This window comes from Electrophorus electricus, chromosome 7, assembly GCF_013358815.1.
Source record: "Electrophorus electricus isolate fEleEle1 chromosome 7, fEleEle1.pri, whole genome shotgun sequence".
NCBI lineage: Eukaryota > Metazoa > Chordata > Actinopteri > Gymnotiformes > Gymnotidae > Electrophorus > Electrophorus electricus.
This window is the reverse complement of record NC_049541.1, coordinates 11,842,300-11,859,664: the sequence shown is the minus strand read 5'-3', so window position 1 is coordinate 11,859,664 and position 17,365 is coordinate 11,842,300. Positions and strand designations below refer to the sequence as shown.

The 17,365-nt window shown below is 37.8% G+C and overlaps 1 long non-coding RNA gene across 1 annotated transcript; it reads left to right on the top strand.

Annotated features, from left to right (window-relative positions):
- Window positions 1–8,325: 8,325 nt before the first annotated feature.
- LOC118241761 lies at window positions 8,326–10,604 on the top strand. The gene is made up of 3 exons (XR_004776349.1): window positions 8,326–8,421; window positions 8,631–8,711; window positions 10,495–10,604. It is a non-coding gene; the product is annotated as an uncharacterized LOC118241761 (long non-coding RNA).
- The last annotated feature ends 6,761 nt before the right edge of the window (window positions 10,605–17,365 follow it).

The following is a 17,365-nucleotide window of genomic DNA, read 5'->3' as shown; positions in this document are numbered from 1 at the left end:
AAGTCTCAATAGGCTACCTATCTACGCGACAAAATAAACTCGAGAGAACTAAAATGGCATGGCTTCAGACGACACAGTAAACCAACCCAGTTTCATGCCAGTTTCTTTTCCAGTGATTATCTCGTAATTTGTTCGCTCCTGGTGATATTAAAGTCAGGTTTTATGTGTGGGCCTTCGTGGACGGTTTGATTATATGCCTGGGAGAGCCAACGTCTGCGACCTAAAACGCCTAAACGACCTAAAACGCAAGAGATGAAAGCTTTAAATGTTCATGTTCAAACCACCATTTCAAATTTGACAATTCAGTTTACAAAAGTAAATAAGGCGAAAAGTCAAAATTTCATGAAAGAGAGGCTTTGAATATAAAATAAAATTAGTTTCTTTGTATCTTTGATGCAAGTTTGACGTTTGACGTCTTTGCTTTTATAGACAAAGCGATTTTTTTGAGAGCGGGATTTGCTTTGAGATGCTGCGTTCATTCGGTTAGCTAAACTAAGTGATCAATTCCAAGCAGTGTGTGACCCTAAAAAGTAGCTAGAAGACGGCGCATCCTTGAGGATGCATATAAGAACATGAAAAACAATAATCGGTGAACAGGAAAGGGCATCTGCGTTTACACGTCTTCAAAGAAATTGATGAACTGATAGGAGAGCAACATAACGTGGATTTTCCTGGGACTACACCATAATAGAGTATATATATATATATATATATATATATATATATATATATATATATATATATATATATATATATATATATATATATATATATGCCGACCTGAAGCGTTGGCAGTAGATGAAAATGTATCAGTTCTACCAATATGCATTCACACTCCCATGAGCTGCCTTTGCCAGGCTCTCACAAACAAAAAAGACAAGCCAACCACTCTACAGTTTTTGCAGGAAGCAGAAACTTCTACTCAGAAGAGGCACAAAACAGATGCAATCTTCCCAACAAGTCCTTTGAGAAAATTATGATTAAATTACTAGAAAAGCTGTAAATCAAAAGCAGTTGGTCCCTGTTTATTGTCAGGTTTTGGTGAGTTGTAGTTTGTTTTGATTTTTTTTTTTTACTTGAATTGCAAAATGTGATCTGTACCAATGAAACACTAAATTTCCTGGACTCGAAAAGACCTGACCTTTAAGTTAAACAGTAATAAGCATATTGGTCATTCTTTGTTTTTGTCTTTTTATTGACCCACGTATGTTCTGAACAAACATCTTTTGTATTCTGAAGTCAACGGTGTAAAACCATTTTTTTTCTCCTAAAAGAAAACAAAAACAAATGGTTATTCTTATGTTTTAAATACACACATTCAAATTACTTGAATAATGTAACGTTACACCGTTACACCGATGGTGCTGGTGGGAGTGGAGCAGGACGCACAGACTCCCTCGAAGTGAAACATTTATTAACATAAAACATGTAGAACAATGGCACTCACACACAACACTAACGGCAGAGATGAGTTATACATTTAATTAAACACAGACTACAATCACAGCTAACAAATGACTATATACGCACTAACATACATCAGCGAACAAACAATGACCAATGGTGAGGCGCCCACTGACGGGAGTTTAAACAGGCAAACACATTAATAGACCAGTTGCTTGCACAAAAGCCACCAACAGGGCTGTTGGAGTACGTGGTTACCTTTTCCAGATAGGGCTGCTTCTGAGTTAGCTAAAGAAAATATTCGCTTTGCTCTAAAGAAAATGAAGATTCAGTAAGGTATGAAAACAATGACTCCACATTTTTCCACAATATAGAGTTCCAGTACTACTCCCCATTACTGTCACTTATCATGATGATGATGTGGTTTAGAGTGCATCTGCAGGGGCCAATTGAGTGGCTAGAGATAGTGGTATGGTGGTACATCTACAAAGTGAGAAATTGGAAGGGCCCAGGTCACTTACCTTGGCCATCAGTTTGAGCAGGGAGCAATAAGACTTAGGACCTCTCCAGACTATACCACAGCTAATGTGTATACTAGAGTTATGTGGGATTTACCTCAGTTTAGTAACCAATGTCAGCACAGGTGGCCTCTCCTCTAATCTATTGAAGAAGATTATGTGCAGACTTTTCAAAGTGCACTGGTCCAGATGAATGCCATTTTCTCATGTGAGCTGGTTATGAAGGCTCCAGATTTTTGTGCTCTGTTGAAGCTAGCGGTGTACAGTTGTGATGTTGGGGTTGGAGCTGTGCTGCAAAAAAGGAGTTGTGCTGCAGTCAGGGATAAATAAACCTGTAGATTATTTTTCCAGAAAACTCAATCGTCTTCACTGAGCATATTTCACTATCAAGGAGGAAGTACTAATATTAATTTATGGCAGTACAACATTTTGTGGTTTACTTGGCTAGTTCAAGTGGTGAGGTCTCTCTTTATTCATTTACATTTTATACATTTGGCAGATGCTCTTATCCAATTTCAATTACAATTACAAGTACGTTATAGAGGTAGGTGAATGTGGTGTTAGGAGTCTTGCCCAAGGGCTCCCTACCAATCATATACTGTACCAACCTGAATGGATTCTTTAGCGCATAATCCATTGACCTTTCTAGCAGAATTCAGAACATTGAATCAAAGAGTGTTTAGATGGAGTTTTAACACTACACCACAGCACTAAATTCTAAGTGTAGTGCATGTCCCATGGAAAGTCAACATACTTGCTGATATGTTATCATGTAGTTGAGCAGGTAGCTTTAGGATACAAGGATGACAGGATGATAGGATGCTTATACTACAGTAAGACAAATATACACATTACACTATCATAACCATCCTAACCACTAGAGGGCAGTAGCTTGCTTCTGGAGACTTGTTCTTATGATACAATGAGTGGACAAGACATCAAGAAGGCCTTAGAATTTTTGGATGGTGATTGGTTGGAAATTTTTTTTTTTTTTAGTCAATCTGTCATTTTAAATTACATTTTAACATTTAAATTGTGGGTTATATTTCAAAATGAGTGGTGATTCATTCACATATCCAATAACTTTGAAACATGTGTCTTTGAAATTCAGTGTAGTGCTCACTATTTCAGCTCAACCATGAAAGCAGGTAACAACCACAGGTAATCACTCTTCTCTAGCTCTTTTTACTTTTAAGAAATTAATGAATATATATTTTAGATCCACAGATAAGTATACTCTTTCTTCCAGCCTAATGGTCTATCCCCACTTTGTCCTGTATGCATGTATCTGGCAATGTTGATGATCTGCCAGAATCTGGCAGAAAGAGATGATGTTCCTCATCACAGATAAATGTGTATGTCCACCTGTTCTTCTGGATGACAGCCTTTTTCTTTCACCTGCTCATTCTCTGCTCCTCTGTATATTTCTTTTTACTCTTTGAGTCTTTGCATTTGCTTTGTTTTGTTTTTTTTTCTTTTTCAACATTTGTTACATGAATCATCACATATGGAATCACAATGGAAGTTGAACTTGCAGAAGATTCGCAAACAATATCAAACAGTAAGTGCACTTACATGCACTTAATCTAATAACTACACAAAATCATATTTTGTCAGTAATCCGATCAATGCATTTAGATTGTGCTTTGGTATTCAGATAATGGGAAAACATTGGTCTTACATAGGTCAAGAAATAACTGGATTCAGATTTGCAACCAGCCAATAATCTCATGGAATGATGTGACGTAAACTTCAAACTTCCTGCTGCGGTGTTTTGTTAACATGGACCCACTTTACGGGCAAATATGGATCTTCTTTTTCATATTTGTATGGATACTAATGGTTACTAATGGTGCACAATTCAAATTCTTTCATTTCCTCGAGCATGTACTTTATTTCAGAGTTTCCCCAAATCTTTTTTGATAACCATTTTGTATGTGTTGAATTTAATTCTGCTAGCCACTTCCATGACAGCACTGGTTATATTTGCGAGTACGCGCAGACTGCGAAATCCAAAAGAAATCAGAGTAAGGGTATACACGCACTGCAAAATCAGATTACTGAGCTAAAAGCCAGCTCTCTGAGGTCCAGATGTTCTGTTAGTATTGGATTAACATGTTAAATACCAAATGTTAAATATTACTTTACGCTTACACATGCACAGTCCCAGACGTCTGCACTACCTCTCACTGCTTCCTCGCCCACACCAGCAATCACACCAGCAGTGAAGCTGTTTAATACAACCACCGAAACGAGAAACAGAAAGAGTATTTCCATGACGTTTTTATTGATGACTTAATAACTCATGGGTGTGGGTGAGTGTGAGTGTGTGTGTGTGTGTGTGTGTGTGTGTGTGTGTGTGTGTGTGTGTGCCTTTCTGTGTTAAGTGTTGATGTGTGTCTCAGGTAGGCCAATGCTGAAATTGCATTTGTGATACACTCCTTTTGACCTATGACACGGTAAATTTGGCTTTACAACAACAGATACAATTGCCACAGCAACAGGGACCTCCCCTTTGCTCTACTGTGAAGGCCACAGTGAAGTAGGAGGAGCTTATGACCACAACAGGAGCTCTGGGTGCACTGGTGGGAGAGGAACTGCTGGCTATTTGCTTTCTTTTTCCATCAAGCCTGTCATGCATTGTTCTTCTCTGATTTACTGTCACCTGCTTAGCATTTCTCAGTGTATTGCACAAAATCAAACTGACCAACACACCAATACTTTACATGTAAGCAATAAGCCCATGTCACACTGTCACTCACTTTGAAGGTCAGGTATGCAGTAAGTTGTGGCTCACAATCCCCCCCACCCCCCACCCCCCGCCTCTCAGGAAATGGCATCACAATCAGCTTCCTTATCTACTGCATGTTCTACTTGTGACATCTTATCATATCATGTGCTCACCTGTTGAAGCTTTCCTATGTGTCTAATTTGTCAGAATTTGGGCACAAGTGGCATTGCTGCAGGGCTAGTTTTAGTCCTTATCACTGGCTTCTCTGGTGGAGATATGTGTGTGTGTGTGTGTGTGTGTGTGTGTATATATATATATATATATATATATATATATATATAATGCATGATATGTTTTGTAAATAATTTTTCTCTCTCTCACTGAAAAGTGACAAGTGGCTTCCAGTCAAACAGTAGAGATGACACGCCAGAGCCATGAGTCAGGTTACCCACTGTTAGTCCCACCCAGTGGTAAACAACAGCTGCCCTCCAGATTCAAGCCATGAAAAGCCTATCCGTTCAGACCATGTGTACATAAGCATCAAAGGAAAACTGCCCAAAATACCAATTCACTCACCTGTCCTGCATGTATGTGTATTGTTTTTTATTTGTTTATTTTGTCATTTGAGTACAACATTATAAATGTTGAGATAAAATCCCAATGTTTGGAACAAATGTATATCTATCTTGGCTTCATGTAAATGTTTTACTGAACATCAAATACATTTCTCAAATGAATCTGATTTTCATTGGATTTGAAATTAAACTTTAAGACCAAGAAAAGCTTGATATGAAAATGTCTTGTGGAAAGATGATAGGAGATCAACTAGTACCATGGTAATGGAAAGACATAATTAACAAAGAAAGAAGAGTAGCATATGTCTACCATTACTAATGTGTGCATATGATGTATCTACTTACTGATAACCTTTAACAGCAGCAATAAATGTACAACTGTATTGCCTTCATGTAATGTTTTACTTGACATCAAATACATTTCTGACACGAATCCGAGTTTCATTGGACTCATAAAATATTAAGAGCAAGTCTTTAAAAAAGCCTGTAAATGATATGTGGAAAGATGAAAGGAAATTAACAAACAAAAAGAAGTAGCTCATGATGTATCTCTTTACTGATAACCTTTAACAGCAGCAGCAGGAAGAGATGTGAAGTCTACAGAAGCATCTGTGTCAAGAGTGCTTCAACTTTGGCAGAACAGGAGCATATTGCTGAAGCAAAAGTGGCAGTTTTCATGGCCAATAGTGAAATTCTCTTCACTGGCCCAAGTCCACAACTAAGTTCCAAGCTCACTGAGCATGTATTTCACTAACTAAAAAGCTGATAGTGATGCTGAAGACAAAAATTCCCATGCAGGAACTGAAATGTCAGCATTACCAGCCTGGCTATGCATTATGGGAAACAAACAGCACTAGGGCTTTGAGTAGATTCATCTCTTTGAGCTCAAAGCAGGGGCCACCCAGAAATGACTATGGCTTGGTGACAAGCAGTCTGTACTTCTTTGGAACTAATATTAACATCACCTACATTTTACCCCACCACATGAAAAATAGTGTAAATGTGGGTATGGGGATATTTGTATTGGTGCAATGTATGTTTGTGTGCAATGTCAAAAGTGTGATTGTTGGAGTCCAGGAGCCATATTGCTGAAGTAACAGTTGCAGATTTTATGGCCAAAAGTGAATTTTTTTCATTGGCCCAAGTCCACAACTCAGTTCAAAGCTCACTGACCATGCACATAATACAAATGATAACTTTTTGCATATTTATTTGTGCAATTGATATGTATTGCTTTATATAAAACTAAAACCAGTATTTCTCAAGGTATATTTCTTGAGGTAATTTTAGAGTATTGGGTGATCCAGCTACACAGCACTTTTATACACAAGGGCTGAAAGTAATTGGGGAAATTAGAATTTTAAATAAAATATTTGTTTTGAATATGAGAGGAAACATTCTACACTGTGATAATCTGAATGCAGCAGTAACAAATGCCTGATGGTCTTCTTTGCCTAATTCCTTTACCTTTGAAAAGGTATTTACATTCATTAGGAAGAAAAAAATAAAAACACCTCTAAAACAAACATTCCAACACCTACTTCAGCTCAAGATCGGGTAGTTGATTACATGGATCAGGTGTAATATATAGCTGGAAAACTACAAGACAGATGCAAAAACTAGCTTATACCTGTATGCAAAAAGCAAATAAACATTGTATTAAATTATTAGTGATTAAAAACAAGGATTAAGCAGAAAATGAAAGATGGTGATTCATCTCTTCTTCCATAAATAAAGCCATTAAGGTCATGACCTCATCTGTAAATAACCCAAATTAATTGGATAACATTTCCCTCCCTGCAGCCAGTTGTAACAGTTTCTTGAAACAGGCCTTTGTACTGATAACTAGGGGCCTGGACACCACCTCCATGTAGGGTAGCCACACTATGGAGTATAAACTGGTATATGCGGTGACTACAAAGCAATGTGATTTTTCATTTCATGTAAGCTGTACTTTATAGAAAAGTAAATTAAAAAATAATGAATAATAATTTTCTTAAATATTATTTGGTGGTACAAATCGTACAAATCAGGGTCAGAGCTGGAAATTGTAAACAGTTGGAGTTTAGCCCACACCTGTGAGGCTAAAGTTCTTTTTTTACCTGACATAGTCTAAGTTAGCTCAATTTAGTATCAGGACAGTAACTTTAATAACTTAAAATAAGGAAAATGTATTGTTATATCATGTAGTGATTTTAACACTTTAATAAAGTGAAAATCATAGTTGATAAGGTTAATTGGGTTAATTAACCCCAGTAAGGTTAATTAACCCTGATTGAAGACGAAAATATATTATTTTTGTTGATTTAATAATGAGTAAGAATTCAGTCTCAAGTAATGAAACTTCCATCATCTACCAAACATTAGAACATTACCACTCTTGACTCACAGTTGTAATAACTAAGGTATGTTTATTGAATAAGCAGAGATAGAAAAAATCATGCATAACAATTATTGACTAAGATTCTATTAATGATCAGAGGTATTGAGTTCTCTAGAATCACTACAGTATACAAACATAATGTAACAAAGCCAAAATTATCATAAATGATTTGTGGTGGACAAAGGTAGCTAACTAGCCTAATAAAAAAAAAGAGATTTAAAAAGAAAACAGTTTCAAGCAACTTGTAGGAATGACCAACTGGGCAATTTACTTATCAACTGAACAAAGACCAACAAAGGAAACTTATTAATCAAACAAAACTCATGAAGAAAGAGCATGACTAAAAGTATAACTGTCAAGAAAGCTAGGACACGGGTAGGTTTGGCTCCAAATGCAAAAGGCTTTCATAGGTTCACAATACAGATAGGCATGCGGCAAACACCATATACTGGGGTACCGTCGTACTCAATCGGCTGAGGTGGGGTGTCTCCAGGGAAAACCTCATCCAGGAGACAGGATTCTTATTATACTAAGATATATTTTAATTACAACAGATTGCACTCTGCTGTCTGTGGGCAACAATAGATCATTTATATTAAAGCTTTTAGATACTCATCAATTCTTATTTGTGGTGTACAATTGTGTTGTAGAAGTAGAAGTCCTAAATACATGATTTATGCATGCATTTGTAATTACATTTTTTAAATGTTACTTTTTAGATATAGAAGTAAAATTCAGATAGAAAACAATCAGATCATCTGGAGAGGCGTTATCCTGCCCATTCCAACAGATCCCACCTTGAAAGTGGATGTAAGATGCATAATAATTATACTGCATTTTTATATATCCTTTAAATTTTTTTTTACAATCATCTCATTAATCTGTGCTTCAGCGTAATTTGTTTTATTGTAGAATATTGTCAAATACATCTGGGGGTGTATGATATTTTGTGTGTTTGTTTATAGGTTTGAATGTATGTGTATGTGTTTGCCTATAATGAGGTATTGTATAACACGCAGGTTGATCAGATAACATGTCCAGCACTGTTAATGGTTGGTGATGATGACCAGAGCTGTCCCATTCTGGAGACTACTGAAGATGTAAGATCACACCTGTCTAAATCATTTATAGTTCTATAACACACATACATAACCTATAGGGCAACACAACATATTCTTTTACTTGTTAATTCAATATTGAGATATTTTAAGTTACAAAGAAACCATTGTCCCTTAAACCATTGTCCCTTGTCGCATGTTCCTTAAAATACACAATCACCCCATTTTGAATCAAAAAAATGTGGGTCCCCTTTGGAATCAGAAAGGAATGGTTTTGTCCAGTGTTTTCATACAGGGACATAACTAAAAATATTCATGCTCTAAAAATGTGATCTAGATTCATTTTCATACCAGAGTAGCCTATTACCCAGAATAACAGACATACGTATGTTATTGTATGTTAACCCATTTACTAATAGACTTGCATTAAGAATCAACAAAGTGATAAATCAAACTGGGATTTTCTCAGTGTCATGTAAATTAGGTGTCTTTTTTAACCTTCCTAGCTAGCTATCTACCACACAGATACACTGAGAACCCTCACAAAGACACATTACAATAACGGGAATCAATCCTTGTGTCAGTCGTCGCATCAAAATGCTTCACTAGATGGGTTGGCAATAACAGCAGCTTAGTATACGTGCACCAATCACTTTATTAGAAACACTTTGTAAGTGTACCATTAAAGTCTAAAGCCCTTTGGCGGTATTTCAGAAGTTCTGCCTTTCTCTAGTCCTTTCTTGTCAGTTTTTGACCAAACTTGAACAGCGTTGAAGGTAGCTGGAAAAATGTGCATGATAAGATGGGCCATGTGTATCTTTAAAACTTAAAATGCAACTATAAAATAAAGTGGTGAGAATGGCTGTAGATTTAAATATTGCAATTTAAATATTGGCAAAGTTTTGCAAAAATGAAATCCACATTTCAAAGTTCATGTGCAAAATCACAATGCAAAACTGTTCTGAAGGCAGCATGAGCAAATCTAATTGGTTCAGACTGTAACAAATGTGATTCAAAATAAGCTGTAAGCAGAGCTTATCTTTAGAAAACTATGTACTTTCTCAGATTATTTTATGTGCACTACATAAAATGTACACTATTTTAATTGTAGTTTTGCCTTTTGTTTTAATTGTTCTTTTTTATATGCTTTTAGTGTCTCTCAAAACTACCTGGCAGGCTATCTAGCCCCCCAAAACTGTGTCTTCTTTACTTGCTTGTTTGTTGTAAGTAAGCCAGGTGTTGTGCAGGCAGATACAGATGCAGTATGTCGTAATGACTTTGTAATAGTTTGGTTTTGTTGTACATGAATGTTATGTTTAGACTTCAAATACAAGCATGGCTGCTTCTCTTCTGCTGACTGCTGTAGTATGTTCTTACACACTTATGCTTAAAGTAATTTCAGGCAGTCACTGCAAAGGAACTATGTGAGGTGAACATGCAGTCTTTGAAAATTTCCATCGATTGATTTCTTACCAATCTTGTTAATCTCCACCCGTTGACTGTTAACCAGTTACATTTGTTCTGCCTCCAATGCACAGCTGCCATCAGAACCGTTTTGATATGTAACTTAACATATGAGCCGTTTAAAATCTAGAAACTGTAGATTGTTTAAATACAAAGGTGAAACCTAATTTCTTTCTGGTGTTAATGAGTATGAGGTAGATGTATAGTATGAGGTGATATGAAATGGCTTGTGGATGAGTACTGATTGATTAACCAGACAACATAATCTCTTAAGAAACAGACCCTGACAAAACCCATACATATAGTTAGGGTTAGGTTAGGCATCATTTCATAATTGTAACTCATGGTCCATTTCCCTTAGATACAACAGATAATGGAAAAGGCAGGAAATCATCACCTGCTCCAAGTCTTCATCTACCCTGGTGCAGGGCACCTAATTGAGCCGCCATACTCACCACATCACTGGGCTGCCAACTTCAGACAAGGCAAAAATAAAGTTATTCCTCCTTTAATAAAATGCAAATCCTTTAATATTGCACTTGTACTCTGATATTGTGTGCACATGTGTGTCTGTGTGGGTGTGTGCATGTGTGTGATCATAGTGGTCATGCTCATGGGTGGACAGGCCAAACCACATGCAGATGCCCAAGAGGACTCATGGGAAAAACATCTGGCCTTTCCACAGCAACACCTGTATCATGCAACTCCACAGGCAAATCTGTAGTGGTGCAATATTTGTATAGAAGAGTATGTGAATAGAGAAAACTTCTCAAATAATTTTAGAAGGAGGTATTGTAGTATGATATCTGTGATTTTTCAGTAATACTATTTTTGAAATACTTAAGTAAGGTCTTCTTCTTACTTTGGTAAAGCCCTAATTAAAAACTGTTGAAAAATGGTTTATTCACTATAAAAAAAGCTTTATACACCTTGACCTGTATCAGTACTTGAATGAAGCTATGTTTTATGAAGATCACTAATAACCAGCAGACACACCGCAGTCCAGCTACGTCCAACTATGGCCCACTCATAAACCCAAAGTCCTGCACGGTGCTTCATTAACGTTGACTTCCTGGCGCTGATATTTGCCACCAGCTCTGCAGATGGTTATCGGGGATTAGTGCACAGATCATTCAGCTGGAATGGAAAATATGGACAGAATTGGGTGGATGCCTACAGCCAAAGTCAAGACTCACTTAGAAAACTGTCTTGCCTTCTGTCGGAGAGTCAAGCTTTAACAATACAGTGTCTCCACTTCCAACATTTATGAATAGAACCCCTATGAATGGAACGCCTAGAGGGTTTTCGGCTTTCGTGAAAATCTAAGCCATCTTCTAGAATCTGCTCTCCTTTTGTTGAGAGCAGGAGCCCAAGGTGTGTTGTGAAACATCAGCTACTAGAGCATTAAAGAAGACTTTGTCAGCATTGGGTCAATATCAGAGTGCCTTGAACAACCCCTATTTTCCTCTGAAGCGTAATTTAGCCCTCTGAAAGACTTCTGACTCAGTTTGTCCTAATGACACATGCTCTTTCACCCCCTTACACTTCAGGGTTTCCAAGAAAGAGAAATTAGTGTGAAATATCTTTTAAATATTGGCTTGATGGCCTTCCTCGCCAACCCCTCCCCGTGGACATGTATCCGCCCGAGATTTTGAGCTATTCAATTTGCTAGTAAGCATAGCAATTAGTTAAATTATGACCTTGGCGATATATATGATTTTGTTTACTCTCATCAAATCTTGACAGACACATTGATTTCTTTTGCAAAATTATGTTGATGAAAGTAATCTGGATTGAACTTTTTTTCCAGCCTAAATAAAAATACTCCGTCAACTCTGTCCAATTACACTGTCATTTTCAGCAGGCCCTCAAACAGCATCACTAATTACAGACACAGAAGAAAGAGCTTAATTAAGCAGACCAGTAGAGGCAAACCATGGCCAATGAAAGTAGCCACAATACATGAAAGCCCAGTGCTTTTGAGGTTTGTGCCCCAGCTGTTTGGCCCTGCCTGTATTATGTTAATGCATTATAAGGAACTCCAGGTTACTTTCTAGCCCTTGCTGGCAGGTTGAAGATCTCAGTGGTTCTAATCATCAGTTTCTTCAGATCCTGAATGTTTCTGCTCTCCCTTAATTAAACTGTGTTAGAGGGTTGTATAAACAGTAGAAGAGGAGTGGAACTGTACCTGTGAGATCAGGTGGTGTATCTTCTCCTGTTTGGTGCGAGGCAAAGCCAGAAACCAGTGGTGAATTCCAAAATACCCAGAAGGGACTCAGACCCCGACACCCAGCTCCCTGGTCCTGCCACGTGCCTTACAAAGTCTGAAAGAAATGGCCCCAGTAGTCCAGCTGAAGCAAGTTTCTTTCCTCTCTCGTTCTGTTTCTCTCTCTTTTGCCAATTGCTGGGACCCCTAATCCCTGGTAAGCCTGTAGCTGTAATTGATTCACAGATAATAAGATTCAACCTGTTCTCTGATTTAATCAGATTATTGCTTTACCACAGTAAGAGCACTGATCTTACAGGGAGTCTATGTCCTGGTTCCAGTATGGATTGGACATATGGGTGTGTATGTGGGGTCAGTGTGTACTTGTGTTTGATCACTACTTTCTGTCAGTAAGGTTGCCATGGGATACCACCTCAGAAGAAAATGCCATGCAAGTAGTGAAAAAGCTTGTTGAGTTTTGAAAAATCGAGTAGGCACCAGGCCTAAAATACAGACAACATGAGGTCAATCCCAAAAAAAAACCCCTGAATGACATGATGACATCATCAGTTAAGACCTCTGTCATGTGTGAATTTTGTGAGTTCATTGATGGGGAGGTGTACTGTATAGTTTGTAGGTTTATGTATAATATGTATAAAAACTCTCCTTCTGCTTGTCCTTTTCAGCAGGCCCTCAAACAGCATCGCTCATTACAGACGCATAATTTGTAGGTATATGTATATTTTTATTTTGGTATATTTTGTAGGTTTATGTATAATGTGTATAAAAACTCTCCTTCTGCTTGTGTCCACCTGCCATCCAATCCTGGAGGCCCAGTGTGTGTGTGTGATTTCCATTTGGATAGGAATGCCATGCGTCACGCTGCTCTGTCTGCTGTAGAAGTCACGTACATGTATTTTCACATTACACAGGCTGGCTATCCTTATTCAGTACATATACACCATAAAATCAAACACAAGCAGGATGTGTTGTTTATTTGTTTATTTTTAAAATATTAACAGTTCTGCAACCCACATCAATCACGTGAGAGAAAGGGCAAGCTAGCAGCTCTGCTTTCGGCTGAAGGCGCCAACACACTCTTGCATCTTTGTGGAGTGGCATTGTCCCAGACAATCGGGGTGCGGTTCAGCTTACAGATGACTGCACCAGGTAGGTAAAAGTCAAAATATGTCGGTAAGGAAGCTGTGGAGCTGTTGGTAGTTCTTATCAGGCGTCTTGAGGTGCCCCTTTGCAGAACGGGTTTTTTATTCGTTTTCCTCTGCCGCTCTGACATATCTTGGATCTTTGTCTTGCTATATTTCAGTCCCATTGCAGACAACAGTTAGATGAGGGCGTGTGACTGAGAAAGAGATTTAAAATGCACTAACATTTGCAGAAATGAATCTTACTGATTCTATGGAATTTTGATGTCAGCAGGGGTAACATTCCAGAACTGTTGTATCTGGATTTCAGCTGGATTGTTACATCACTGCGCACTGGTGAAGCAGCTGGCAGGAAGCTTAAAAAAGACAAAGATAGATCTGGCCCTAAAATCTGATTGGCTAAGCTGAGCTGCCAAGTTGATATACATACACTTTGACTTCATACACTCTGACACTATGCTTCACAACAATAAATCCTCCATATACATTTACATTTATTCTCAGCTCACCCTCTTTCTGATCAGCACCTACAGTGCTGAAATCATGCCAGCTGTCCTTCTGCAATGCCATGCTTTAGTAGCACGTAGCAAAGTAGCAAATTTTATCTGTTCAATATTTCAAAGAGTAAAAAAAAATATAACAAATATATTAGGCTTACAGGCCTGTCAGCTAGCTAATTAGTGTTGGTGGAATTTTTACTGGCCTGGGTGAGTGCTAGTTTAGCCCTTCTTTGTTGTTTATGGGGTTTACTTTTCATGAGTATGTGTTACTTCAATTATTCTGTTATTTATCAGGTATGAATATGTGCTAATATGTGCTATTTAGGATTTATATGTGTGAATATGAGCTAGTTTAGTAATTCCCTGTTGTTTATGGGGTTTACTATGCCTGAATTCTATTGTGTCAATGTCATACAACACCTTTTATACCTGTAGATAACTCACTCAGGCAGTTCAGATGCTGAATCACATTGTTAAAATTACTCAGAATAATTCCTGTAAATCTGCCTGTAAGTCTGTACTGAAGTCTGTCCAAGTTTCTTTTTTGTTTTTTTTTTGCAAACCATGCAATACTAATTAGATAAACCTACCCTATTGGTCCACCTTGTAGATGTAAAGTCAGAGATGATAGATCATCTATCACCTTGTGTCTGATCCACGCCATATACTGGGGTATCATTGTACTCAATGGGCTGAAATGAGGTGTCTCCAGGGAAAATCTCATCCAGGGGACAGCATTATTATTATTATTATACTAAGACATATTTTAATTACAACAGATTTCTCTCTGCTGTCTGTGGTAGCAATAGACCATTTTACCATGGTGGAATACCCTCTTAACTCAGCACTGACACTGATGTATAAATCCCCCCACAACACTGCTGTGCCTGGTAAACCTGAAGCAGCACAAGAGTCTCTACTGTGCCACTTCCATGTTAGTGTATTTGGATGTTGTGAGAATGGCACAACACCCAAATAATATCCACTCAGCAGTGAACCTGTGATAAAAACAGGATGTGAACATCGTAGAGGGTAGCTGGAAAAATGTGTATGACAAGATAGGCCCAGTGTCTGTATAAAACCTGTTTAAAATACATCTATAAAATAAAGTGTTGGGGAGGGCTATAGATTAAAATATTCAAGATACAAAAAAATCCACATTTCAAAGCTCATGTTCAAAATCGCAACTCTAATACAGCTGAGTTGAACAATTGAAATGAGTTCAGATCAGTTTTAAGTTATGACTTAGCACATGAACCATTTCAACTCTAGAAAATGTAGATTGAAATGTAGATACAACGGTGAGATCTTTTTCTGGTGTTAATGAGTAGTATGTAGAGTTGAGGTGATATTAGTTGTCTTGTGGATGAGAACTGATTGACTAAACTGACCACATAATCTCTTAATAAACTGACCCAAATATAATCTGTACATATGGTTAAGGTTAGGTTAGGCATTATTTCATGATAATTGTAACTCATGGTCCATTCCCCTTAGATACAACACATAATGGAAAAGGCAGGAAATCGTCACCTGCTCCAAGTCCTCATCTACCCTGCTGCAGGTCAACTAATTGAGCCACCATACTCACCACACCACCGGGCCACAGAGATAACTTAGTGTAGCTACACACAGTATTAAATTTGCCATGAAGTATATTATACATATTGGGATATGTGTAATCATACCAACCCTACAAATAGACTCTATATGTGGTTAAACACATGTTAAAACGTTTGAAAAGAGTAGCATAAAAATAGTAGATTGGTTCGTGACACAAAGTCAAACATTGCATTAGACATATTAACAAAGTAAAGCATAAGGGCATCTGTAGAGGCCTGTGCAGGCTTTAGCAAAGGATCTTGGGTAGGCTTTGGTGGACCTCAGGGTAAGATATATGACCTCTCCACCAGGTTCTGGATGGTGCAGAAAAAACAGATTTCTTTAGATAAGGTCAAGAAAAGTCCTCGCTTGGTTGTGGTGATTGGGTGTTGAATGTCAGTTTGCATATGTTGACTAATGTATGGTTTGGATGTAATGGTGACAAATGCAAACCCTAGTATGTAAAACGGTGGGGTGAATACATAATTGATTCTGACCAATGTATACAAATGTGGGTTCTTTGTGTGGTTGTTAGAAATTCTCTGGAGGGTGCCTCAATAATGCTTGTTAACGTTAACTTGCAATAAAAGACGGACCAGCTATTCTCTTGAACTAATTCTGAAGTCTGTATCTTCATTTTATATTTGAATGTGTAACTTAACAACTATCTGACTGGGGATTTAGGAATGACACCCCCCAGACAATGGGTGATTGTCAGCTGGCTAACGACCTTAACACATTCTACTGCCGGTTTGAAAAGCCAGGTACCACACAACTATTGTGTGACCACAATCCACACCTCATCAGCACCCAGCTACCCACTCAGCCTGCCCTGAAGATCTGCAAGGAAGATGTGTGACACCTCTTCAAAAAACAAAAAGTGAAGAAGGCATCTGGGCCTGACAGAGTTTCACCCTCTTGTCGTCTACAAGCCTGCACGAACCAACTTTGCACCTGTCTTCACAAAGATATTGTTATGGAAAGATGTGTGTGTGTGTGTGTGTACATACAGATATTGTAAAAAGTGTGTAAATATTGTTTTGTTTGGTACTTTGGTGTTGGATATGGTAGGGAGTGAATGCCTTTTTGTCAGGTAGTTTGGAAAGTCTGTTGTATGTTTCTTTTGTTTGTTTGTATTATTTATCTTTTTTTTCCATTATTTCGGGTTTTGTTTGTTTTGGCCTGGGTCACTCCTGAAGACATTGCACTAATATGATTGTTAATAAATAATGTCCTCTGTAAAATACACCAAAAAAAGGAGATTTTCATTTGTGCTTCCATTTGTTTTGTTGCACTTTTTACAACTTGCCATCTCTTTGCCATTCAGTGTAGTGCTGACTATTTCAGCTCATCCATCAAAGCTGGTAACAACCACAGGTAATCACTCCTCTCTAGCTCTTTTTACCTTTAAGAAGTTAATGAATGTATATTTTAGATCCACAGATAAGTATACTCTTCCTTCCAGCCTAATAGTCTATCCCCACTTTGTCCTGTATGCATGTATCTGGCAATGTTGATGATTTGGCAGAATCTGGCAGAATGAGATGAGGTTCCTCATGACAGATAAATGTGTATGTCCACCTGTTCTTCTGGATGACAGTCTTTCTTTTTCACCTGCTGATTCTCTGCTCCTCTGTATGTTTCTTTTTACTCTTTGAGTCTTTGCATTTGCTTTTTTTCCCCTTTATAAGCATTTGTTACATGAGGAATTTGAACTTGCAGAAGATTCGCAAACAATATCAAACAGTAAGTGCACTTACA